This window comes from Bos grunniens, chromosome 3 (assembly GCF_055505025.1).
Source record: "Bos grunniens cultivar Pamir isolate PY7600 chromosome 3, Bosgru_T2T1.0, whole genome shotgun sequence".
In the NCBI taxonomy this organism is placed as follows: domain Eukaryota; kingdom Metazoa; phylum Chordata; class Mammalia; order Artiodactyla; family Bovidae; genus Bos; species Bos grunniens.
The window spans coordinates 54,796,539-54,823,444 of NC_141167.1; the positions used below are offsets into that span (position 1 = coordinate 54,796,539).

General features: G+C 38.2%; 1 protein-coding gene and 1 pseudogene across 5 annotated transcripts in view; one reads left to right on the plus strand and one right to left on the minus strand.

Moving 5' to 3' along the window:
* DNAJB4 (DnaJ heat shock protein family (Hsp40) member B4) overlaps positions 1–26,906 on the plus strand; it is a 45,187-nt gene that overhangs the window by 4,071 nt on the left and 14,210 nt on the right. For 2 of the 5 annotated variants that reach the window (XM_086390737.1, XM_086390735.1), the window contains exon 2: positions 21,240–21,337. The exons of the other annotated variants lie outside the window; for them this stretch is intronic. The gene's annotated coding sequence lies outside the window, so the exon portion shown is untranslated. The remainder of the gene's footprint in view (positions 1–21,239; positions 21,338–26,906) is intronic. 5 annotated transcript variants of the gene reach the window in all.
* LOC147375645 (U6 spliceosomal RNA) lies at positions 19,074–19,169 on the minus strand (annotated as a pseudogene).

Consider the following 26,906-nt stretch of genomic DNA (forward strand, 5'->3'; position numbering starts at 1 on the left):
CAATACTTCAGCCACCTGATGCAAAGAGCTGACTCATTTGAAAAGACCCTGATGCTGGGAAAGATTGAGGGCAGGAGGAGAAGGGGACGACAGAGGATGCGATGGCTGGATGGCATCACCGACTCAATGGATATGAGTTTGAGTAAATTCCGGGAGTTGGTAATGGACAGGGAGGCCTGGCGTGCTGCAGTCCATGGGGTAGCAAAGAGTCAGATATGACTGAGCGACTGAACTGAACTGAAATATTAAAAATAACTAAAGACCTCCATTTCTAGGTTTTTTTTTTTTTTTTGGTGAAGTCTTCTGGAAGTATGGATATTTTTTTTTTTTTTTATGGATATTCTAGGATGGACACCATTTGAAATCAGTCAAGACCAGGATTTCTCAGCCTCAGCACTGTTGACACTTTATGACCAGATGCTTTGCTTTGTAGCACTACTGTGCATTGTAGTATGTTTAGCAGCATCCTTGGCCTCTACCCATGGACGCCAGAAGCACATACCCCCCCATACCAATTATGACAACCAGAAATGTGTCTAGATACTGTAGCTGTCCCCTGGGAGGCAAAATCACTCCACAGTGAGGACCACTGCTGCTGCTTCTAAGTCGCTTCAGTCGTGTCTGACTCTGTACGACTCCATAGATGGCAGCCCACCAGGCTCCCCTGTCCTTGGGATTCTCCAGGCAAGAACACTGGAGTGGGTTGCCATTTCCTGACCACCGGTTAGCCTTAATAGCCGTCCCTGATTTTCCTTCAAGAAGATGTATTTACCATCCTTCTACATGCCACTACTTTTTACCTCCACTGCTCCTGAGTTACCATCACCACAGTCCTGGGCTGTTATAGTAGCATTTAGATTTTCTGCTTCTACCCTTAACATTTCTTCAGTTTACTTTTAAAAATTATGAAATTTTGTACAGCGAAGTATATAGTTATATACGTAAGTTCTCAAAAGTAACAAGCACCTGTTCATCCACTTTCCAAGAAGAGTCTCCAAGAAACAGACCATTAACAGTACTTTTGAAGCTCAAAGTTGCCTGTACCTAATTGTATTATAATTGTTTCTTCATATAGGGGCTTAAAAGCTTTATTTAAAACATCAGTCAGATAGTCTTACCTATGTCTTTCCTGCTGTACTTTAAATCCTATCTCCTGGAATGGCCTATGGGCTCCATATGATCAGGCTACTATCTAAACACTTGAGCCACCTGGCTGCCCAAGATCATTCCTGCCTCTAGAGTTTTATATTTGCATTTTCCTTTACCTGATTCAGATGTTCTTACGGACCTTCACATGGATGAATTGTCCTCGTCATTTGGGTCTCAGCTTAGATGTCACCTTAGACCATCTCTGACCTCTGGTTGTGCCATTTTGCAGTTGCTCTCCAATTACCATGTTCTCTTTATAGAATTGATTGAAAATTGTATTATGTTGTAGGTGTTAACTTGTTTATTGTCTCTCTTCTATTAGAATGTTAACTCCTGTATAGCAAGGACTTTGTCTGTCTCTACCATTGACTAGTTCCTAACATGTAGGCTTACATATTTGTTGAATGAATGAATATTGAAAAAAATCCACTTCCACATTTTGGTTGACTCTGTTATCTTGGTCAAGTGAACTTAGCCTCTGTGTCTCAGATTTCTCATCTACATGAGGATCATAATCTGTGTTGGTATCCTCAAATGAGATACCACTGTGAGCACTTCAGAAACCAGGAAATACTATCAAATGGAAATTGGCATTATTAAATGTAGAATTTGTCTTCTGGTATTTAATAATTGGGGCTTCCCAGGTGGCACAGTGGTTAAAGAATCCGCCTGCCAGTGCAGAGGACATAGGAGATGTGGGTTCTATTCCTTAGTCGGGAAGATCCTCTGGAGTAGGAAATGTCAACCCACTCCATTGTACTTGCCTGAAAATCCCATGGACAGAGGAGCCTGGAAGCCTAGAGGCCATGAGGTTGCAAAGATTCAGATACTACTGAAGTGATTTAGCATGCACACTGACCTTAAGCCACTGAACACACGTCAGCACATTTCATAAATAGGAAAGGATGATCCATGGTATGCAACTTCTATACACTTTTTGGATTAAACATCTATGTTCAAATCTTAGTTTTTGTAAAAGCCAGGATCCTGAAATAGCAACTGACTTGTGGAAAACTATAACCAATGACTTTTGACTTGGTTATATGTGAGTTAGTTCTGGATCTACTCAGTCTTCAAACTCACTTGTACTTTGCTTGTAACCATGAACTTCCTGATGTTCAAGCTGGTTTTAGAAAAGGCAGAGGAACCAGAGATCAAATTGCCAACATCCGCTGGATCATGGAAAAAGCAAGAGAGTTGCAGAAAAACACAACTATTTCTGCTTTATTGACTATGCCAAAGCCTTTGACTGTGTGGATCACAATAAACTGTGGAAAATTCTGAAAGAGATGGGAATACCAGGCCACCTGACCTGCCTCTTGAGAAATCTATATGCAGGTCAGGAAGCAACAGTTAGAACTGGACATGGAAGAACAGACTGGTTCCAAATAGGAAAAGGAGTACATCAAGGCAATATGTTGTCACCCTGCTTATTTAACTTCTATGCAGAGTACATCATGAGAAACGCTGGACTGGAAGAAGCACAAGCTGGAATCAAGATTGTCGGGAGAAATATCAATAACCTCAGATATGCAGATGACACCACCCTTTTGGCAGAAAGTGAAGAGGAACTAAGAAGCCTCTTGATGAAAGTGAAAGTGGAGAGTGAAAAAGTTGGCTTAAAGCTCAACATTCAGAAAATGAAGATCATGGCATCTGGTCCCATCACTTCATGGGAAATAGATGGGGAAACAGTGGAAACAGTGTCAGACTTTATTTTTCTGGGCTCCAAAATCACTGCAGATGGTGACTGCAGCCATGAAATTAAAAGATGCTTACTCCTTGGAAGGAAAGTTATGACCAACCTAGATAGCATATTCAAAAGCAGAGACATTACTTTGCCAACAAAGGTCCGTCTAGTCAAGGCTATGGTTTTTCCAGTGGTCATGTATGGATGTGAGAGTTGGACTGTGAAGAAGGCTGAGCGCCGAAGAATTGATGCTTTTGAACTGTGGTGTTGGAGAAGACTCTTGAGAGTCCCTTGGACTGCAAGGAGATCCAATTAGTCCATTCTGAAGGAGATCAGCCCTGGGATTTCTTTGGAGGGAATGATGCTGAAGCTGAAACTCCAGTACTTTGGCCACCTCATGCGAAGAGTTGACTCATTGGAAAAGACTCTGATGCTGGGAGGGATTGGGGGCAGGAGGAGAAGGGGACGACAGAGGATGAGATGGCTGGATGGCATCACTGACTCGATGGACGTGAGTCTGAGTGAACTCTGGGAGTTGGTGATGGACAGGGAGGCCTGGCGTGCTGCAATTCATGAGGTTGCAAAGAGTCGGACACGACTGAGCGACTGAACTGAACTGAAGCTGTAGATAATTTCATTATAATTTATGAAATCAGACTTTTCTTTAGTAAGTTCATTTCCCTTTGCCTAATGTAAATCATCTTAAAAATGGGTGTATAATAGCTAATAATCTAAAACTTGTTTATTGTGCTTTAAGAGATTGGCTAATTGTTCAGCTGAATTATATTTTATAGTCACTGTCAACATAGAAATTAATACTTCATATTTTGTGCTTAGAATGAAACAAATTCAGTGTTTTTAAGCTTATAAAAGTCTTTCCACTATTGAATTTGTTAAATCTGTGTGAAATATTAACAGATTTTTATAGCTCCTGAAGAAAAACAGTCCTTTATGGCTTTTTGGATAGGTGTTTGAGTGGCAAAATTGTAGACTTCTTGCCTCACTTTTATTATCCATCACCTACATCCAAACAACTCTTAGCCAAAAGGATCTGATAACTTCTGATCTGTGTCATTGGAACCGGGCCTGTACTTTCTGAGTGCACAGTCACAACAGATTCAGGTTAGATATGAGGAAGAAAGTGGCCAATTCAAACTGAAATAAGTGGTCCACAGTGTTATTTTAAGGTATTTGATGGTTAATGTTGTTTTAGGGTATTTGATTATTGGTCTTAATGACTTGTGTATCCTTTCTGATTGAGTTTGTAGGATACTATTTCAGACTGTGTGAATGGAATCAGGAAATACTTTTATTTTAAAGGACAAAGTTGTTAACACAAAGGTAACTTGGGAACTTTGAGGAGAACCACGTTTTGACTAGTGTCTGAAATTGGAGGCAGCTTCATGTAGTGAAAAGAACTCTGGACTTGGTCCGAGAGGATCTATCTAGACTCAGGTCCAACCCATGTGCCCTTTGGTAAGTCACATAACTTCTTCCTTTTACCAGCATACTAAAAAGAGAGAACAGTTTAATCTGTTTTTGAAAAGTAAAAAAAAAATTTTAAGTCATATGTTTTTACATAGTGATTTTTGTTTTCTCTCTCAGAAGTATCATCTCACCCTCAGTTTTTAGAAATTTCTTCTCTGATTTGGATGTCAGATTTAATAGCATGTCTTGATTGAAAGGCTGTTAGCGGATTGACAGATCCTCTAGGATTTTGCTGATGACCATTTATTTGCCATAAATCCAGCCTTTTGCCATCCTTGTCATTCCCACCTATTCTTAACTGCAGAGCCCTGGGCCTTTACCCATATCTTTCTCTTTGTCAGGAACACTTCCTCACCTCTTATTTCACTGTTGTCTGTTGAAAATTTTCCATTTTTCCAAAAAACCTGTATAAAACTCTAAAATTTAAAGATTCCTATTTGTTCTCATGTACCATGTCATGGTAATAATACCATAATATCATTTATTGTTTACTTACATTTCACTATATTGTAAGGTTTATGATAGTAAGGACTATGTCTTTTCCTGTGTCTTTACTGCAAAACACACTCTAAAGTGCTATATACTGGGCACTCTTCTAAGTGCTTTGCATGGGTGCATGGTCAGTCACTTCAGTCATGCCCCACTGTTTGTGACCCTTTGGACAGTAGTCCACCAGGCTCCTCATTCCATGGGATTCTCCAGGCAAGAATACTGGAGTGGGTTGCCATGTCCTCCTCCGGGGATCTTCCCTATCTAGGGATCAAACCCATGTCTGCCGTGTACAGATTTTTCACTGCTGAGCTACCTGGGAAGGCACCTCTAAGTGCTTTACATATGTTTAATTCATTTATCTGTACAATGCCTTTATGAGGTAGGTGCTATTAATATCTCCATTTTACTGGGGTACAGATGAGTTAACTAACTTGCCCAAGGTTACATGTTAATAAATGTTAGGGCTGAGATTTGAACTCAGGCAGCCTGACTTGGAAAAAAAAGAATCTATTAAAAAGTCAAGTAATGAAATGTATCTCTCTTAATTTCTAGGGTATGAGTCACAAGTTGTCATTTCTTACTTGGATTTTTAAAATATTTGCGTTAGTTTTTATCAAGATGTAGGCTAAAATTCTTCATGGGAAGGCAGCTCTTAATGTAAGGTAATAAAAATATTTAGATTACTTACAGAATTTAAAGAACATGTGTTGTATGTTATAGAAGCTTGTTTTTCTGTATTGCTGATTGCATTGGTGGATTAGTAATATATCTTACTAAAGAACATAGTGCTTTATGGTGTGTGTGTGTATATGTGTGTGTGTGTGTATACACCTGTATATTTGATGATGCTGTGTTATTTTTCAAATATATTGTTCAAGGGGTTTATGTATTTGTAGTACGTATCACTAACTAGACTGTTAAGACTCTTCAGGACCAATTCCAATGATCTTGTCTTTAATTCGGTGGTCGTCTGCAATTGATTACAGGAGATTTTTTTTTAAATGTTAGGGCTGAGCCCCAACTACCACTCCCAGAGATTCTGATTTAACTGGTCTATATCTGTATCTGTAAAAACTGTAAAAATGTTGATTTTTAAAGTGCAGCCCACACTAGAGAACCACGGGAATACAAAGTCTACGTGCTCCATCAGACTTCTGCTTATTTTTAATGCCTTGCAATTTGCCCTCTGGTTGTTACAGGCATATAATCTTAAGAATTCAAGCTCTAGAAACATTTTCTGTTTCTAAACCCTATCAGCTTTTTGAAAAATGTGGATACCTGAGCCCCATCTGGACCTAGTGACTTATATTTTTGGGAAATACACATTTTAAAAAATTAGCATCTTAAGGAAATTCCCTGGCAGTTCAGTGGTTAGGACTTGATACTGGCCTGTTCAATACCTGGTTAGGGAACTAAGATCCCACAAGCCATGGGGCATGGCCAAAAAGAAAAAAGCATCTTAGATTCTTACGTTCATCATAGTTTGAAAACTGACTTTTATACAAAAAAGTATTTAATAAGTATTTGCGTGAGGAGGCTGAATTAAAATTTGTTTCCCCAGATAGACTGTAGTAAATGTTCTGAATTCAGAGATCTTATCCTATCTAGTTTCCCCTCTGCATAAGAGAGGGCTGTGGTTAAGGACTGCATCTTATTCTTTGGCTTGCCCCATCTGGCTTACACTTTTCTGCTGGTAGAAGCCTAAATACTTATTGAATTGAGTTTTATGTGTAATAATAATTCTTATAATTTTCCTGCCAAGCCAGAGCTAAAAACAAATTGTTGAATATGATTATGAATGTTGGGGCCCCTTGAGGCTAAATAGTGCTGAACAGCATCTTCACTCAAACTTTTTCTAAGAACTTAGAAAGATGTTGAGAATCATCTAGTCCATTTCTTTCATTTTATAGTGGAGGAAATTGTGACCCAGACTACTTGAGTGCTGTGTACAAAGTGACAGAATTAATTGCAAGACTAGATTCCTATCCAGTGCTGCTTATTACATGAAATAACTTCTCTTTCGAAGCAGCAGTGATTGGGTTAAGTTTCAGATAGAGGTTTTCTGCTTTTTAGGTACAATGGAAAGAAGAATCTGTGCAGAACCAAAAACATCTTGGTTTTTAAAATTAGGACATCTGCCTTTACTCACATTTACTTTTTAAGATAATTAGAAGATGGAGAATCTTTGCCGGTGAAGTCCTTAACTGAAGATGTGTGGGTATGAGATATAAAACTCATTTGGCATACAATTTTGTTGTTGTTTTTAGTGGAACTTTGCTTCTCTGTCCTGACATTTCCACATCTCTATTTATAGCAGTGATCTCTTTGGAATTTGCCTTCTGATTCTGTTTGTTCTTTTATGTTGCTTCATATTAACTGATATTCTCACTTCATTTTTTAAAAAATGTACTTTTAAAGGACTGGAGAAGGAAAATAAGGAATAAAATCTTTAAAAGTATCTGAAATTACTATTTTCCTGTAACTTAACTATAATATTCTTTATAACATTATATATTATAGTACCTAATGATAGAAATACTAACTTTTCAAGATAGAATGGTAGTTTATTTTCTAAATTTAAAAACATATGAAGTCTACAGTGAATTCCTTTTATCCAGGATAGATATTACTTTGAGTCTTAACAACTTGCTTTTTAAACTGTACTCTGATATAAGTAAAGATCAAGAAATTTTATTTTAGTTAGAACCTTTAAATGGTATACTCTTTAAGGGCAGGAAATGTCGTATTTACTTTTGAGATGAATGTAGTATCTGGCATCTAGTGGCTACTTATTAATCTATTAATTTATTCGGTTTAGTCAAAATGCTGGGCATTGTTCTAGGTGTCAGAGATACAGTAGTGAACTAAATAGACAAATATCCTTACCCTCGTGAGTGAATGTTGAATGAAACTGAATCACTTTGGAAGGACTCTTTATTTGTTTGTAGGTAGTTATTTACATCAGTCTGAAAAAGAGAATTACCTGGTTGTGCAGTGGTTAGAACTTGGTGCCTTCACTGCTGGGGGCCTGAGTTAGATCTGTGGTCAGGGAACTAAAATCCCATAAAAGTGAGATGCAGCCAAAAGAAAAAAAGAAAAAAAACTTTGAAGGAATGGAAAAGAATAGACTGTAGTTTATTAAGCAGTGTATTGCGGAGTCAGAATGGGAGAAGATACGATCATTCATTATTTAAATATTGATTTCCTAGTGGATGTAAAATTATTTTAAGTAATTACATAATTGCCAGTCTTTGTCATCCTGATTGTCATTTAATTCTTGTGTTTTGTTTGTTGTTGTTCAGTTGCCCAGTCGTGTCCAGCTCTGCAACCCCATGGACTGCAGCACGCCAGGCCTCCCTGCCCCTCCCATCTCCTGAAATTTGCCGAAGTTCATATTCATTACATTGGTGATACCATCCAGCCATTTCATCCTCTGACACTCTCTTCTTCTGCCCTCAGTCTTTGCCATCATCAGGGACTTTTCCAATGAGTTGGCTCTTGCATCAGGTGACCAAAACACTGGAGCTTCAGCTTTAACATCAGTCTTTCCAATGAGTATTCAGGGTTAATTTCCCTTAATCATGCTGTCCAAGGGACTCTCAGGAATCTTCTCCAGTACCACAATTCGAAGGTATCAGTTCTTTGGTGCTCTGCCTCCTTTATAGTCCAGCTCTCACAACCATATGTGACTACATAGGGTTGTGAGAAGACCATAGCCTTACTATATGGACCTTTGTCAGCAGAGTGATGTCTTTGCTATTCAACACACTGTCTAGGTTTGTCATAGCTTTCCTGTCAAGAAGCAGTTGTCTTATGATTTCATGTATCATCCATATGTCAGGTTCTTGTTGTTTTTCCCGCCTGTCTTTGATTCCCACTTGAAACTCATCCAGACCAGCATTTCTCTTAATGTGCTCAGCATATAGGTTAAATTAACAGGGTGACAGCAGACAACCCTGTCATACGCCTTTCTCAATCCTGAACCAGTCAGTTGTTTGATACAGGGTTCTAACTGTTGCTTCTTGACCCACATACGGGTTTCTGAGGAGACAGGCGAAATGGTCTGGTATTCCCATCTCCTAAGAGCTTTCCATAGTTTCTTATGATCCACACAGTCAAAGGCGTTAGATAGTCAATGAAACAGAGGTAGAAGTTTTTCTGTTTGTAACCCTGAGTATAATGTTCTGTTTGTAATTCTGAGTAAAGGCCTCAGTTGGAAGCCAGGGAACTTCATAAAAAATCAGATACCACTGAGTGCCTCTGACTGTAGGGCCCAAAACTGCGTACACACCAAAGTTCTAGTTGTTTATTTGTTGTCAGTGTTTCATCCCATAGTGTGAGCTCCACAGGGTCTAGTCATCACTGTACCCAAGTACAGAAAATAATGCGTCACATAGTAGATGCTATTAATTACTCAGTCCTTGACCACTCAAAATGCAATTTCCTCCTACTCATAGCTACAGTCTATGAGTACAGTCTACATCTAATCTTCATCCAGACCACTCAAACAATAAAAGCCTTCCATTCCAGTATTCTCTTAAAAAGACTTACTATTTTAGACTCTTCACTAACATACTCTTTCCGTTCTTCTTGTCTTTTGACACTTCCCTTTTTTTTTCAGTCTTTGTTACTTCCTGGTTTTATTTGCCAGTCCAGGAATTCCCAACTCCCACTGCCCTTTGTCTTTCAGTTATATCCACTGTTTAAAATCCACTCTAAATCACTTGAAAAAGATTTTGGAATTAGATAAGCTTCAATTCATCATTTGCTACCTATGTGTCAAGTTATTTAACCTGGCCATGTTTAATCTTTTTCAAGTCTCATTTTGTTCTTTGTGCTCTAAGGATTGTTACAAAAATTAAATGAGATTTTGGTAACCATATACAATTGCCTGTAAATAATGAAAACCATTACTAAATAATAACTAAAAAATTTAGATGCAGAGTTACTCTTGGGCTGGTTGATTTAGCAGCTCAATAATATATCAGGTATCCATATATATTTTTTTTTCATTTTTTCCCTCTGCCATCCTCAGCATTTGACTTAGTGCACCTCATGATTGCATAATGGTTGTCACAGTTCCCAGTGTTACGTAGGCATGATTGTAAAGTGGAAAAAAGTTTCTTCTCTTTAAAACAACGAAACCACTGAAAAAATTGGTATGGATGATCTTAATTACAAAGCAGAACTAGAGACGCAGATACAGAGAACAAACATGGATACCAAGGGGGAGAAGAGGGGAGGGATGAATTGGGAGATGGGGATTGACATGCATACACTATTGATACTATGTATAAAGTAGATAAATAATGAGAACCTACTGTGTAGCACAGGGAACAAATCCAAAAAAGGGGTATATATATACATATATGAATCGCTCTCCAACTCTGGGAGATGGTGGGGCACAGGGAAGACTGGCGTGCAGCAATCCACTGGTTGCAAAGAGTTGGACACAACTTGGTGACTGAACAACAACAACAAAATAGCTGATTCACTTTGCTGAACAGCATAAACTAATACAACATTGTAAAGAAATTATATTCCAATAAAATTTTTTAAAATAATAAAAGCAAGGAGACCTTTCTACTACCTCCACCTCCTTCCAGATGCTGACTGATTAACCTTGTGCTGATCAGATCGGAATCACTGGTTTACTCTAGCAAGTATCATACTTGGCTTTGAATAACTGAGATGCATCTTCTGAGGCTGAGAGAGAGACCCTAACTTATTAGTAATAGTTACTGTTAGTACTATGTCTGTAAATCTATGACTCTCTGCTTGGACCCTTTTTTTTTCTTTTTGCTATCTACATTCACTCTAATAAAATAAAATTAGAAAAAAAAAAAAAAAACCTCGAGACTAAGGAGATTATATTAGAGTGAATGTAGATAGCAAAAAGAAAAAAAAAGGGTCCAAGCAGAGAGTCATAGATTTACAGACATAGTACTAACAGTAACTATTACTAATAAGTTAGGGTCTCTCTCTCAGCCTCAGAAGATGCATCTCAGTCTCGAGGTTTTAAAGTTCACTTCTACTGGTTTTTTTGTTTTCCCTCCGTACTGCCTCTATGAATATCAAAGAAAGTGAAAGTGAACTCGCTCAGTCATGTCCAACTCTTTGCGACCCCATGAGCTGTAGCCTACCAGGCTCCTCCGCCCATGGGATTCTCCAGGCAAGAATACTGGAGTGGGTTGCCATTTCCTTCTCCAGGGGATCTTCCCCACCCAGGGATTGAACCTGGGTCTCCTGCACAGGAGGCAGATGCTTTAACCTCTGAGTCACCAGGGAAGCCCTATGAATATCAAACTTATATCCAGCTGCCTATTAGACATTACCATTTGTATGTTTAACTGGCATCTTAAACTGAACATGTCCGATACTGAACTCTCCAATTTCCTCATCTAGCTCTTCTATCTTACTATTTTAGTAAATAACAATTCTGTTCTTTTAATTTACTGAAGCTGAAAAACCTTGGAGTCATTATTGATTTCTCTTACATTCCACATCTGATTCACCAGAAAATCCTGACTCTACTTCTAAAATAAAATAGGACCTTCACTACTATATCATGGACGAAATCACTTGGAGTATTATTGTAATACATTCTTAACTGGTCTTCCATCCTTGCCTACCGTCCTTCTGCATTCTAGAAGCCAGAATAATCCCATCATTTTTCTGCATAAAACTCTCCAATGGCTTCTTACTTTCCCTCAATTCAAGGCAAAGTCTTTAGTGACCTGCAAGGTTCAACACCATCTAGGCATCTGTTATTTCTCTGACCATTTCCCAACTCCTTCACCACTCCTACCCTCTAATTATTTTTTAATTTATTTATTGTTGGCTGCACTGAGTCTTCATCGCTGCATGCAGACTTTCTCTAGTGGTGAGTGAGGGCTACCCTCTAGTTGTGGTGTGCGGGCTTCTCATTGCAATGGCTTCTCTTTTGTTGCAGAGCACAGGCTCTAGGCCACAGGCCCAGTAGCTGAGGCTCATAGGCTTAGTTGCACTGTAGCATGTGGGATCTTCCCGGATCAGGGATCAAGCCCTTGTCTTCCCCATTGGTCAATGGATTCTCAACCACTGGACCACCAAGGAAATCCCCTACCCCACCATTCTTAAATAATCAAGCCTCAAAGATTCCTGGCATTCCCTCACTTCTAGATTTTTGTACTTGAAATTTCCCTCTACCGTATTTGTTCTACCCCCCCATATTTATATTGTTTTCCCCTTCTTTCAGGTCAGAGTGCAAACGTTATTTTCTTGGTGAAGCCATTTATGGCCACCCCATCTAAAATTTAAATTCTCTTATTTCCCTTTTGCACTTTATTTTCCTTAGTACCTACCATTATCTAATATTCCATATAGTATTTTAAAAATATTTTAAATTATATCTTCATTAGAATGTAAAGTACATGAGGCAGGAATTTTTGTTCTCAGTTTATCCCCAACACCTAGGAAAGTGCCTTGGCATATGGAAAATCCTTAAAATGTTTATGAAGAAATGAATGTTGATTCATCTTATGGTTTCTGGTTTTGGCTGGGTCCTCAGTGAGACTTAGTAATCCTTTACATGTTTCTGATTAGTTTCCTTCCTAGTTCCCATAACTGCTGTGTCAAACCATCATTCTGCATCAAATGCCCTACTTTTATTCTTAGCTTCTTAGTTGTGGATGTCCTAATCCTCTTGCCTTCAGATTTATGATTTTTTCCTTATTTATTTTCTCTTAGAGCTTTACTTCTGAGTTTGTTCCAATTTCCTCTATTTCAAACCTTCCTCTCTCCTCTGAGACTTGACTTACACAATTATTTCTTTTCTTACGTATTTGTATGTATTTTTATATATCTCATTTTCCTGTTTTTTTCCTCTCTTGACTATCTTAAAATTAACTTATTTGCTGCTGTTGCTGCTAAGTTTTAGCTTCAATTATTTGCTGACTTTTTGTGATCCAGTGGACTGTAGCTTACCGGGTTCCTCTATCCAAGGGATTCTCCAGATAAGAATACTGGAGTGGGTTGCCATGCCCTCCTCCAGCATATCTTCCCAAGGCAGGAATTGAACCCATGTCTCTCATATCTGCATTGTTAGGCGGGTTCTGTGCCACCTGGAAGCCCCAATCCTTCCTTATCCCTACTTTATTACAAGTCTCTCTCCTTCCCTCAGATTATCTTTAAAAGCTTAAATTTACTATTTCATTTTCATATCTCTTATTGTTCAGTTCATATGTATTAAGTTTTTAGAATAATTCTTGCACATAGTTAAGGACTGAGTGCTTACCATGATTAGTTGTAACTACTGAAACCAAAATCATTCTCACTCTTGTGGGTACTTTTCTGTCACCCTTCTTGACTTTTCTGTATCCTTCATGAAACACTGTCCTCCTTTTGGTTTTGGGACACCCATGATATCAAGTGATATCAAGATGTTTTCAGCTCCAAGTAACAATTTCTTTAACAATAAGGCCAATGATAGATGATCCCAATATTGGTTCAGGGATGCAACCCAGCCTCTTGCTTTCTTTTTACTCTAGCATTCTCACTGTGTCACAGATGTTTACTTTCAGGGTTGTAAAATAGCAGGCACAATATTTTAATTATCCCAAAGCAGAAAGGCAGTGCTGGGTTTTCTCTTGGGTAGATATCTCTTCATAGGGAAGAGAATCTCCTCCAGAGCATTTCCCTTGCATCTCATTGGCCACCTGTGCACCAGTCACTGGCAAAAGGAAATGTGATTACATGATTGACTTAGACTAACCACTAGTCATTCCCCAGGAGCCAGGGGGAGGCATCAACCTTTCTTGAAGGTTCATTACTCTGGAGGAAACTAGATATCTGTTTTCCAGGAAGAAGATAGGAATGGCTGTTTGGTTCATAATCAGTACTGTCTGCCATACCACTCTCACCTGGTTGATCTCTGAGTGCGACTTCTTAGTGTTTTTCATTTTTTCCCCTTTATTGATGTGTCCCCTAAATACTGGTATCCCAAAGTATTCTGTCTGTGATTCTTTCAAGTGTTATTTTTTTTTTTTTTTAAGATTCTTTTGGTGTGGACCATTTTTAAACTCTTTATTGAATTTGTTAAATTATTGCTTCGGTTTTATGTTTTGCTTTTTGGTCATGAGGCATGTGGAATCTTAGCTCCCTGACAAGGAATCAAACCTGAACCCCCCACACACACATTGGACGGGGGAGTCTTAATCAAGGACCACCAGGGAAGTCCCTCAGATGTGATTCTTTTAATCTTTTAAAATACCACCTGTGTTATGATCTTTTCTAAATCTTTATCTCCAGCGAAGACTTCTTTCCTTTAAAAGCCTGTTCAGAATATCCAGCTGTCTCCTGCACATCTTCATCCACATTAAATTCAATTAAATATTGTGCCAGGTTTTGGGAAGTCAAAAAGTAAATAAACATTGCCCTGTATGATCTTTCATTATAGTTGGAACAAGTTATTCCAACACAGCTAGTACTTAGGAATGCAGTTTTATCAGGCAATAAAATTTTCCAAGTATAGAAGTAGCATAGATGAAGGGGTTATAGGCAACTAAATGGAACTCATCTTTTTCTTCAAATCTACTCTTCCTATATTCTATACTTTCACTAGTAGCCCAACATTACACATCTTTGGCCTAATAGTTATGATTCTGGGCTTTCACAGATGGTGCCTGGGTTCAATCCCCGGTTGGGGAGGATACTGCAAGCCACATGGCCAAAAAGAAGATGAAGAAGAAACCAGGGCAATCTAAAATCTTTACAAATTCCCCATATAAAGTTGGTTGGTAAATTGTGTGTATTCTACCTCTATCAGATTTACCCAGTTGTCTTTTTATATCATAGTCTTCATACTTTCAGTTCAGTTCAGTTCAGTCACTCAGTCATGTCCGCCTCTTTGTGATCCCATGAATTGCAGCACGCCAGGCCTCCCTGTCCATCACCAACTCCCAGAGTTCACTCAGAGTCACATCCATTGAGTCAGTGATGCCATCCAGCCATCTCATCCTCTGCCATCCCCTTCTCCTCCTGCCCTCAATCCCTCCCAGCATCAGAGTCTTTTCCAGTGATGAGGTGGCCAAAGTACTGGAGTTTCAGCATTAGCATCATTCCTTCCAAAGAAATCCCAGGGCCGATCTCCTTCAGAATGGACTGGTTGGATCTCCTTGCAGTCCAAGGGACTCTCAAGAGTCTTCTCCAACACCACAGTTCAAAAGCATCAATTCTTCGGCACTCAGCCTTCTTCATAGTCCAACTCTCACATCCATACATGACCACTGGAAAAACCATAGCCTTGACTAGACGGACCTTTGTTGGCAAAGTAATGTCTCTGCTTTTGAATATGCTATCTAGGTTGGTCATAACTTTCCTTCCAAGGAGTAAGCATCTTTTAATTTCATGGCTGCAGTCGCCATCTGCAGTGATTTTGGAGCCCAGAAAAATAAAGTCTGACACTGTTTCCACTGTTTCCCCATCTATTTCCCATGAAGTGATGGGACCAGATCCCATGATCTTCATTTTCTGAATGTTGAACTTTAAGCCAACTTTTTCACTCTCCACTTTCACTTTCATCAAGAGGCTTTTGAGTTCCTCTTCACTTTCTGCCATAAGGGTGGTGTCATCTGCATATCTGAGGTGATTGATATTTCTCCCGGCAATCTTGATTCCAGCTTGTGCTTCTTCCAGTCCAGCGTTTCTCATGATGTACTCTGCATAGAAGTTAAATAAGCAGGGTGACAATATACAGCCTTGACGTACTCCTTTTCCTATTTGGAACCAGTCTGTTGTTCATGTCCAGTTCTAACTGTTGCTTCCTGACCTGCATACAGATTTCTCAAGAGGCAGGTCAGGTGGCCTGGTATTCCCATCTCTTTCAGAATTTTCCACAGTTTATTGTGATCCACACAGTCAAAGGCTTTGGCATAGTCAATAAAGCAGAAATAGATGTTTTTCTGGAACTCTCTTGCTTTTTCCATGATCCAGCAGATGCTCTCTGGTTCCTCTGCCTTTTCTAAAACCAGCTTGAACATCAGGAAGTTCACGGTTCACAAATTGCTGAAGCCTGGCTTGGAGAATTTTGAGCATTACTTTACTAGTGTGTGAGATGAGTGCAATTGTGCGGTAGTTTGAGCATTCTTTGGCATTGCCTTTCTTTAGGTCCTTGTGAGTGCAATTGTGCGGTAGTTTGAGCATTCTTTGGCATTGCCTTTCTTTAGGTCCTTGTAATTTCTCATTTCATTGAATTGTTTGCTCAGTAGAAGTTAATTGAACAGCAATGTATAGTAAGGCCTTATACTAGTAAAATTGTTCTTAAAAAACCAGCACTGTAGGGAGGCTATAAGCCAGTGAGTAGGGTATCGGCATATAGATGGTTACATAGATACTGAGAAAAATGTGGAAACTTGTGGTCAGAGGAACCTAACCCAAGTTGGGAGTCTGATTTGCTCAATTAGAGATTGAATCTCAAAGCAGTACTAAGCTGACTGTGGAGAAGAGGAAAATACACATACACATCACTTGATTTATACATACTAAAGAAATATTACTTTAAAGACATTACTTTGGGTGATTATGTAGTATTCATTTTGCTGTTGCTTAAAAATAATTTTTAACTGATCATAATTTAGATTATCAGTAGTAGTACATCATTACACAGTTGATCTTTCATTATCCATATTTCAAGATATTCATTATCTTGAAATTGGAGCACTCACTAAAATTTATTTATAACCCTGAAGTTAGTACTCAGGGTGCTTTCCATGTGCGTGTACATGAGCAGAGCAGCAAAAAAAATTTGAGTCTTATGTTCACAGCTGATTTCCAGTAAGGCGGTGCTTAACCTTATTTCAGCTCGCATGAACAGGTCTTTGTAGTGTATTTAGTGTGTTTTTGCATTTTTGTGCTTTTTAAAAAAAATTTTACTGTTTAAAGAGATATTTCAGTGATGTACTGAAGTGCTCTCTGATGTTCCCACTAAGCACAAGAAAGGTGTGATGTGCCTTATGGAGGGAATACATGTGTTAAAATAAGCTTCATTCAGGTAGGAGTTAAAGTGCTATTTGACCATGAGTTCAGTTTTGTAATAAACAGTCTTTATACAGGAACACACGTGAAAAAAGGTTATGTGTTGATGAGTTGACTTAATGCAGCATTTCCCTTAGGGGCAATGATTCAGTATTTGCTAATTCAGTGTTATGCAAGTTTATAGAATGTAACTGGTAAATAATGAGATAGCATGAATTTGACTTTTCATTTATGGCTAGGATTGATGAGTTAGATCAAGCTGGACAATATAGAGGTATAATTATTAAAGTATTGTGAAACTTCTAAAATATGTGCCCCTTTTCTGATAAACATCTCACCTCACTACCCTAAGTTTTCTTATATGTTCCCTTTAGCAAACATGCCCAGGTTGAGAATTTTAGTTTACAAGTTTTATTTTACCATCAGCCAGGCTGACATTTTATAAGCTAAGTGTTTATAGTGAAAACTGTTTTTTAAAATTTGCTAGATTTAATAGACTTTTATTGTGTTCACTGCTGTTTTAGCTTGCCCTCTGCCTCCAGTCAAAGAATAATTTATATAAAGCAGGGGTTGGCAAACATTTTCTCTTTAGGGCCACACATGGGCCACAGTCTCTGCTACTGTATGGGGAAAGCAGCAATATACAGTAGGTACTATTTTATGTTTATATTATAAGGGGAGGGATCATGACCAAAATTGTTTTGATTTCAGTAACTGTTGCCAGAGTAGGCTCCGGGAGTTGGTGCTGGACAGGGAAACCTGGCATGCTGTAGTCCATGGGGTCGCAAAGAGTCGACAAGACTGAGTGACTGAGCTGAACTGAACAGTTGCCTTGACTTGCTGCTTTAGCCTAGAAAATAAAAAGGCTGTATTTTAAAATATTAAAAACTCAAACATTAAATCCAGTCCATTTAAAATTAAGTTATTCTTGAAATCCTACTTCTTTCTCTTCCTTTAAGCAATTGCAGTACTTTGGGCTCATTGTATTTGGAGTTAGGCAGTCAATGGCCTAGTTTTATAAAAGTTGGTGAGTACTATAGAATGGCTTATTTTATACATGTCTTAGTACTATTTGCTAGGTTTCAGTGAAGTCTTTGAATCATATTTTAGTTTCCACAATGGCAGTGGTTTAATTATTTATGCCTTTACAGATGCACCCCATAAAGATATTTTGTAGTTAAGGTTAGGTACTGTTTTAAATGTAAAATAAATCATTTTATTGAATTATAAACAGTTGGAGAGCTAAACAAACTTGCTAAATAATCAGCTTATTGCATTCTTGCCAGAGTCTAATAGTTTGGCAAAACAGCAGCTTATCCTTTCCTTTCCTGCCTTACCTCTCCTGCATCATTTTTTTTTTCTCTCTAGTGCTTGTCTTACCTTGAGGAGCTGTTGGTTTCACTTTTCCACAGACTACCTCTCTGACCAGCCAATTAAGTTTTCCAGGTGACTATGATGTCTTCCCTCGGAGAAGGCCTTGGCACCCCACTCCAGTACTCTTGTCTGGAAAATCCCATGGACGGAGGAGACTGGTAGGCTGCAGTCCATGGGGTTGCTAAGAGTCGGACACGACTGAGCGACTTCCCTTTCACTTTTCACTTTCATGCATTGGAGAAGGAAATGGCAACCCACTCCAGTGTTCTTGCCTGGGGAATCCCAGGGATGGCGGAGCCTTGTGAGCTGCCGTCTATGGGGTCGAACAGAGTCGGACACGACTAAAGCGACTTAGCAGCAGCAGCAGCAGCAGCATGATGCCTTCCCTAGCTACCTGTGAGAGGAGAAACTTTAGAAAAGAATAAAAATCACATAAATTCCTCATTTCCCAGTGTTGCTTTTTTATCATTGTGAAAGCATATACTGAGGGAGCGTGTGTAAACAGAACAATTCCCACTACTTTATCCTAAAAGTAAAGTATTTGAAAAAATCCTCACAAAAAAGTCCTTTTTTGTAGATGAAAAATGAGATGCTTTGATTTTTGACTTTATTGAGATATAATTGACAATATTGTAAGATATTTAAAGTGTACATTGTGAAAATCTGATATATGTATACATTGTGAAAGGATTACTATTACTCCCCTCTAATTGATACATCTATCACTTCACATATTTATCTTTTTTTTTGGCCATCCCAGGGTGGCTTGTGGGATCCTGCTTTCCCAACCACGAACCTGGGCCCTCAGCAGTAAAAGCTCAGACTCCTAACCACTGGAATTCCAGGGAATTCCCTTCCTATCTTTTTTAAAAATGTAAAATGCTTTATGAATATGCATGTTCCTTGGGCAAGGGCTATAATAATCTTCTCTGCGTTATGCCAATTAATGTACAACTGAAGTCAGCACTGGGATATTATTTTATAAGTAAAAATAAAATTTTTATTTTTAAATTTTATTTGGCCATGCAGTGTGGCTTGTGGAATTTTAGTTCCCCAAGCACAGAGTCCTAACCACTGGACCACTAAGGAATTCCCCAAAATGAACTTCTCTTTAGTATTCACCTGTTAAGATTTTGTTTTCCCCAAATGTGCATGTAAAAGATGTGTATATATGATATACTTAAGTTCATAGGTTAAGGTTTCTGAAAAGCTGGATCATAGCACTAGTAATTAGAAGAAACCTCTAGATCTACGCTAATACAGTAGCCACTAGCCACTTGAAGCAAAGTACCTGAAATGTGGCTCTCTGAATTGAGATGTTGAATAAATGTAAAATTCACACTGGATTATTCTGAAGACTTAGTACAACAAAAAAGAGTTGTAAAATATCTTATTGATAATTTTTATATTGACTATATGTTGTAGTGTATATCAGATTTATTGAGTTAAAATATATTATTAAAATTTCACATTTCTTTTATTAAAATGTGGATTATAAAATTTTTAATTACATATGTGGCTTTTGTTTGTAACTTACTTTATTTGTAGCTCGCTGCTGGACAGCACTGTTGTAAATTATGTGATCTTTCAACGTAATCAAATACCAATTTACAAGACCCATTTAAAATGACCTAGAAATTCTATAGCTTTTTTTTACTTTCTGATTCAGTATTGAAAAATACTGTACAGAACACTTTGATTCTTCTTTTTGTAATTTTTGACTGCACTGTGTGGCAAGTGGGATCTCAGTTCCTCAACCAGGGATTGAACCCACGCTCCCTGCAGTCGAAGTGCATAGTCCCAATCATTAGACCACCAGGGAAGTCTGCTGCTGCTGCTGCTAAGTCGCTTCAGTCATGTCCGACTCTGTGCGACCCCATAGACGGCAGCCCACGAGGCTCCCCTGTCCCTGGGATTCTCCAGGCAAGAACACTGGAGTGCGTTGCCATTGCCTTCTCCAATGCAGGAAAGTGAAAGTGAAGTCACTGAGTCTTGTCCGACTCTTAGCGACCCCATGGATTGCGGCCCACCAGGCTCCTCCATCCGTGAGATTTTCCAGGCAAGAGTACTGGAGTGGGGTGCCGCTGCCTTCTCCGAGGGAAGTCTAAGAACTCTTTAATGCTAAAATTTAAGAAAGTATGAGATTAGCCCACAGTCTATTCACTAGCCCTGTGGAAGTTTTTCAGTGACTTCTTGTAAAAGGGGGTTGGAAAGAAGGGCAAGTTATTATTGGGCTATTTTATTAGGAAACATTTTAATATTACCACAGAATAAAATCAATTCTATATTCCCCAAAGGGAAATACTTTCTTGAAAAGTGTGGACTATTTATTATACCTGAGTGTCTGCAGATAACACTACTATTTTTTCAATAAACATTAAAGCCATTTTATTTATTTTTTAGAGAGTGTATACTTAAATTTTTTTTTTAATTTTATTACTTTTTTTGGGTAAAGACTGTTAAAGTGGTAAAATTGAATGGATACATTCTATTATAGTGCTTTGTGCTGGGAAAACTATTGTAAAAAAAGCAATGATGGAATCAAAACTTGGAAAAATCAAACTTTGAGAACTTGGGGATTACTAATATAGCTATAGTGATTAAAATACTGGGAAATTTAGGTGGCATAGACAGTAGTCCAAGGAGAATTATGATTGATAAGTCTCTCCTTCCTGTCAAACTTTTAATGTTAGTTTGATATCTTTTCCTGGTGTTTTTGGAAGCTTACAAATATTGATGAAACTTTTTACCTTAGTAAGAGAACTAAGATAATTTCACTAGCTTACTAAGAGAACTTAAAAAGGCATTTCACTATCTTCAAAGTAAATTGACACTTAAGATAGGAAACAAGGTTTGAAATAGTTTATTTCAAAGTGAAAGTGAAGGTTGCTCAGTCGTGTCCAACTCTGCAACCCCATGGACCATGGAGAAGTCCATGGAATTCTCAAGGCCAGAATACTGGAGTGGGTAGCCTTTCCTTTCTCCAGGGGATCTTCCCGACCCAGGGATCACACCCAGGTCTCCTGCATTACAGGTGGATTCTTTACCAGCTGAGCCACAAGGAAAGCCCAAAGTTTATTTTGAAGACCTATGGAATTAGCACTTCTTGAAACATAAAGGAGCAGTCATTAGGTAAAAAAATTGACATTTAAAACTTTCTCAGCAATCTGATCATAACTTCTTTGTGTCAGCTTCTTAAAGTGAGCCTTCCTAAATCTTATGATTTAATCTGATGAATAATTTTATGCTTTTTATTCTGGGCTTTGAGTTCTTGGTCCAAAACACAAACCCTTCCCCTTCCTCTCTTTCTTTCTAAATTATAATAATCTTTCAAGATACTGCACATTTTTCTGAAACACATTTTTTTTCTGAAAAATGAAACATTTTTTCTTTTTCATCTCCACCACTCTGTCCAGAGTGAGCATATAATTAACATTTGTGTAGTGTTTTCCTTTTAAAAGCCCTTTACATATTTTCTCATTCTATATGTCAGTCTAGTGAGGTGGATGATGTTACTCATTTTGGAGAATAAGGGAATAATACCTGGTTTTTCCAGAACTTTGTATAGATGCTAAATAACACAACTAAGAATACTGGAACCAAATTCTCTCATCCCAAATCTGATGCTCTTTCTTCTATGCCTCAATGGCCCCTTTACCCCTGTTTTAGTTACATAACACCATTTAGCTTTTAATTGTTTATGGTCTTTGTATCAAACTATTTAATTTGATTGCTAGCTGTAGACTTGAGATATGTACAGATTTGTATATGGGGAATGAAAATGGAAAAGGTGATAAGAGCTGAATACATCTCTTCTTAATAACAGTTGAAGAGGTCATTAAGAATTCTTTATCAGCCTGTTAGCTTCTGAAAGCATTATATCTTTTAAAGCATGATACCCAGGCTTGCTGCTTTTCCTCTAGACAAGCCACTACCTACCTTAGTGCCAAATTTTTAGTATAATTTGTATTTATTGTTTTATAATCTTAGATTTTTAAAAATTAATTTATTTTTGGTTGCACTGGGTCTTCATTACTGAATTTGGTTTTCTCTAGTTGCAGTGAGCAAGGACTATTCTCTAGTTTCCATGTGTGGGTGTCTCACTGCAATAGCTTCTCTTTGCCAAGCACAGACTCTAGGGCACATGGGCATATCTATTTTTGAAAACAAGTGTAGTACCCATTAGATACTATAAAATGGGCACTCAAATACTTCTGTTGACTGCCTAATTCCAAATATGAGTCCAAATTACTATAATTACCCAAAGAAGGACATTTAGAGTTAAGAAAAAAAAAAACAGGGTTTCTAGAACAATTTAAGTAGATGGTTGTTGAATGTCTTAAAGATACTTGTTTTTAGTTTAAATTTTCTGTTTTGTGACCTGGATGTAGTAAGAAATGAATCTTTTCAAAATATTTTAATTTTTTTCCTGAAGTTATATTTGTACCCATGACAAAATTTTTAGGTATTATAACTTATGCTCATTCCACAAGAATGAGAATATAGAATCCAAATTTCAAACTCATAAGCAATTTGCTGTAATAAATCTATGATAATGATGCCTCAGTGCTTTGAAGGCATTTTAGGAAAGTATAAAATGCAGAGGTAAAATATATTAGATGGCCAGTAGTTTGATTATATGTAATTATTTAGGTCTTATCTAAAACGAGGGCCAAATATCAGAACAGACACAGCCTAATAGTACTCCTCGCACGCCTACTAAGTTGCTTCAGTCATGTCCAACTTTTTGTGATCCTATGGACTGTAGCCTGCCAGGCTCCTCTGTCCATGGGATTCTTCAGGCAAGAATACTTGAGTAGGTTGCCATGCCCTCCTCCAGGCCATCTTCCAAACCCAGGGATCAAACCTGAGTTTCTAATGTCTACTACGTTGGCAGGCAGGTTTTATCACTAGTGCCACCTGGGAAGCCCAATAATATTGTTTATATTAATATTGGGTCAGTGTCTATTTAACTATTGTTAGAAATATCTTAAATCACTATTAGATTGATAACTACTGAAAAGCTCTTTGAAATCTTATCACTAGTTTCAATATCAGATGTATATGCCTGTATATAGATTACATATGAGAAAGCACATGGTAGTGTTTGATAAACTGTAAACATATTATTAAAGGGAAGACATAGAACAGTTTTTTTTAAAAAACATTGATTAAGAGGCTAAAATTCAGAGATAAAGGTCTGAAAAGGGGACATGGAAAGGGGCATGATCTTAGAGGATGCCCAAGTTCTTTGGGGATGATTCTGGTAGTTACTCTAATGCTTTATAAGTAAAATTTCCTCAGTGAAGAGAGACGATTAGTCAGTAGACCTCCAAGTAGTAGCAGAATAGTTTGTATAACTTAAAATAATGAAAACAATTTATAAATAAAGGTCATTGTATAAATTTTAGTGCTTTCATATATATTATCTGATTCTCACAGTAACTTTTGTCAGTTAGGAATTCAGAGAAATTAAATGACTTGCCTAAATTACCTATTAAATGGCAGAGCTGAGAGTAGGAACCAAGCATTGAAATTCTTAGGTCTTTTCTTCTTTTTCTTAAATTTATTGTTAATTGGAGGATGATTACAGTGTTATTTTGGTTTCTGCTGTACATCAACATGAAGGTCTTTATTTATTTTTTCTTTTCTTTTTTTATTATTTTTTGTAGTCCCTTTATGGGAGAAGGCAATGGCACCCCACTCCAGTGCTCTTGCCTGGAAAATCCCATGGACGGAGGAGCCTGGTGGGCTGCAGTCCATGGGGTCGTGAAGAATCGGACACGACTGAGCGACTTCACTTTCACTTTTCACTTTCATGCATTGGAGAAGGAAATGGCAACCCACTCCAGTGTTCTTGCCTGGAGAATCCCATGGACGGAGAAGCCTAGTAGGCTTCAGTCCATGGGGTCGCACAGAGTCGGACACGACTGAAGCGACTTAGCAGCAGCAGCAGTCCCTTTATTCTAGTCCCCTAATAGTTGAAAATGCAATGATGATAGTTTTCTCAAGGCATCTTTCAAGTAATACAGAATGATTGAAGTATATGAAGCAGCAACAGAAATCAAGACTGAAAAGATCTGACTCTAAAATCAAAGATATATATTAAATAAACACTAAACTTTTTATCCACTTATTTTAAAATTGTTATAAATAACAACTTCCTTTTTTTAGGTCAGTTTTAGGTGCACAGCACAACTGAATGGAAGGTACAGAAATACAGAATTTTCCCATATACCTCCTGCCTCTACACATGCATAGCGCCCCCCGCTACATTATCAACATCTCCCACTATAGATGGAACATATGTTTACAACTCATGAACTTATGCTGTGTGTGCTTAGTCGGTTAGTCGTATCCAGTTCTTTGTGACCCTATGGACTACAGCCTGCCAGGCTCCTCTGTCCATGGGGATTCTCTAGGTAAGAATACTGGAGTGGGTTGCCATGCCCTCCTCCAAGGCGTCTTCTCAACCCAGGGATCAAACCCAGGTCTCAATCTCGCATTGCAGGTGGATTCTTTACTGACTGAGCCACCAGGGAAGCCCAAGAATATTAGAGTGGGTAGCTTATCCCTTCTCCAGAGAATCTTCCTGACCTAGGAATTGAACCGGGGTCTCCTGCATTGCAGGTAGATTCTTTACCAGCTGAGCTACCAGGGTAGCCCCATGAATTGATACTAATAAATTATTATCACCCAGAGTCCATAATTTACATTAGGTTTCACTCTTGGTGTTGTGTATTCTATGAGTTTGGACAAATGTATATATTGACATGTGCCTACCTTTCGGTATGCTGAGTAGTTTCACTACCTTAAAATCCTCTGTACCCCACCTATTTATCCTTCCCTTCCCACTGACCCTTGGCAACAGCTGATCTTTTTATTGTCTCCATAGTTTTGCCTTTTTGAAAATAATATATAGCATGTAGCCTTTTCAGACTGGCTTCTTTGATTTAGTAATATGCATTTGTTTCCTCCATGTTTTTACATGGCTTGATGGCTAATTTCTTTTAATTTTCTTATTTTTAAATTTATTTTATTTTGAGAAAGTCATTTTTAGTGCTGAATAATGTTCCATTGTCTGAATGGAATTTTACCACAGTTTATTCACCTACTGAAGGACATTGTGTCCAAGTTTTGGCACTTATGAATAAAGCTGCTATAAACATTCATGTGCAAGTTTTTGTGTGGATGTTGGTTTTCAGCTCTTCTGAGGAATACCAAGGAACATGATTGCCAGATCACACAATAAATGTATTTTAGTTTTGTAAGAAATCACCAAACTCTCTGTCAAAGTAGAAGACATGCCTACCAGCACTGAAAGAGAGTAACTATTATTCTATGCCAGCATTGGTACTGCCAGAGTTCTGAATTTTGGCCATTCTAATAGGTGTGTTATGATATTTTATCGTTTTAATTTGCATTTCCCTGATGATGCTTCTGAACGGTGGTGTTGGAGAAGACTCTTGAGAGTCCCTTGGACTGCAAGGAGATCCAACCAGTCCATTCTAAAGGAGATCAGTCCTGGGTGTTTTTTGGAAGGACTGATGCAAAAGTTGAAACTCCAATACTTTGGCCACCTCGTGCGAAGAGTTGACTCATTGGAAAAGACCCTGATGCTGGGAGGGATTGGGGGCAGGAGGAGAAGGGGACGACAGAGGATGAGATGGCTGGATGGCATCACCGACTCGATGGACATGAGTTTGGGTGAACTCCGGGAGCTGGTGGTGGACAGGGAGGCCTGGCGTGCTGTAGTTCATGGGGTTGCAAAGAGTCGGACATGACTGAGCAACTTAACTGAACTGATTATGTACATTATGGAGCATCTTTGTATGCTTAGGGCTTCCCTGATAGCTCAGTTGGTAAAGAATCCACCTGCAATGCAGGAGACACCAGTTCAGTTCCTGGGTCGGGAAGATCCACTGGAGAAGGGATAGGCTACCCACTCCAGTAATCTTGGGCTTCCCTTGTGGCTCAGCTGGTAAAGAATCTGCCTGCGATGTGGGAGACCTGGGTTCGATCCTTGGGTTGGGAAGGTCCCCCTGGAAAAGGGAAAGGCTACCCACTCCAGTATTCTGGCCTGGAGAATTCCATGGACTGTCCATGGGATCGCAAAGAGTCAGACACAACTGAGTGACTTTCACATTTTTATATGCTTATTTGCCATCTGTATATCTTCTTTGCTGACATGTGTTAAGGTTTTTGTTAAGGTGTTTGTTAAGGTCTAAAAAATGTTAACTCATCTTTTAAACTGAGTTGTTTTCTTATTGTTGAGTTTTAAGAGTTATTTATGTATTTTGATAACAATCCCTTACTAGATATATCTTTTGAAATATTTTCTTCCTGTCTATGCTTTGTCTTTTCATCCTTCTATCAGTGTCTTTTTCAGTAGAAATTTTTAATTTTAATGAAATCCAGCCTATTAACGCTTTCTTTCATGAACTGTGCCTTTGTTATCATATTTTTTAAAATAAAAAGCATTGCCAAAACAAATGTCATATAGATTTTTTTCCTCTGCTCTAAGGAGTTTTATCATTTTCCATTTAGGTCTGCGATCCATTTTGAGTTATTTTTTGTGAAAGGTATGAAGTCTGTATCTAGATACATTTCTTTACAAGTGGGTGTCCAGTAGTTCAAACACTATGAGAAACATCTTTTTTCTATTGTATTTCCTTCGTTACTTGGTCAAAGATAAGTTGAC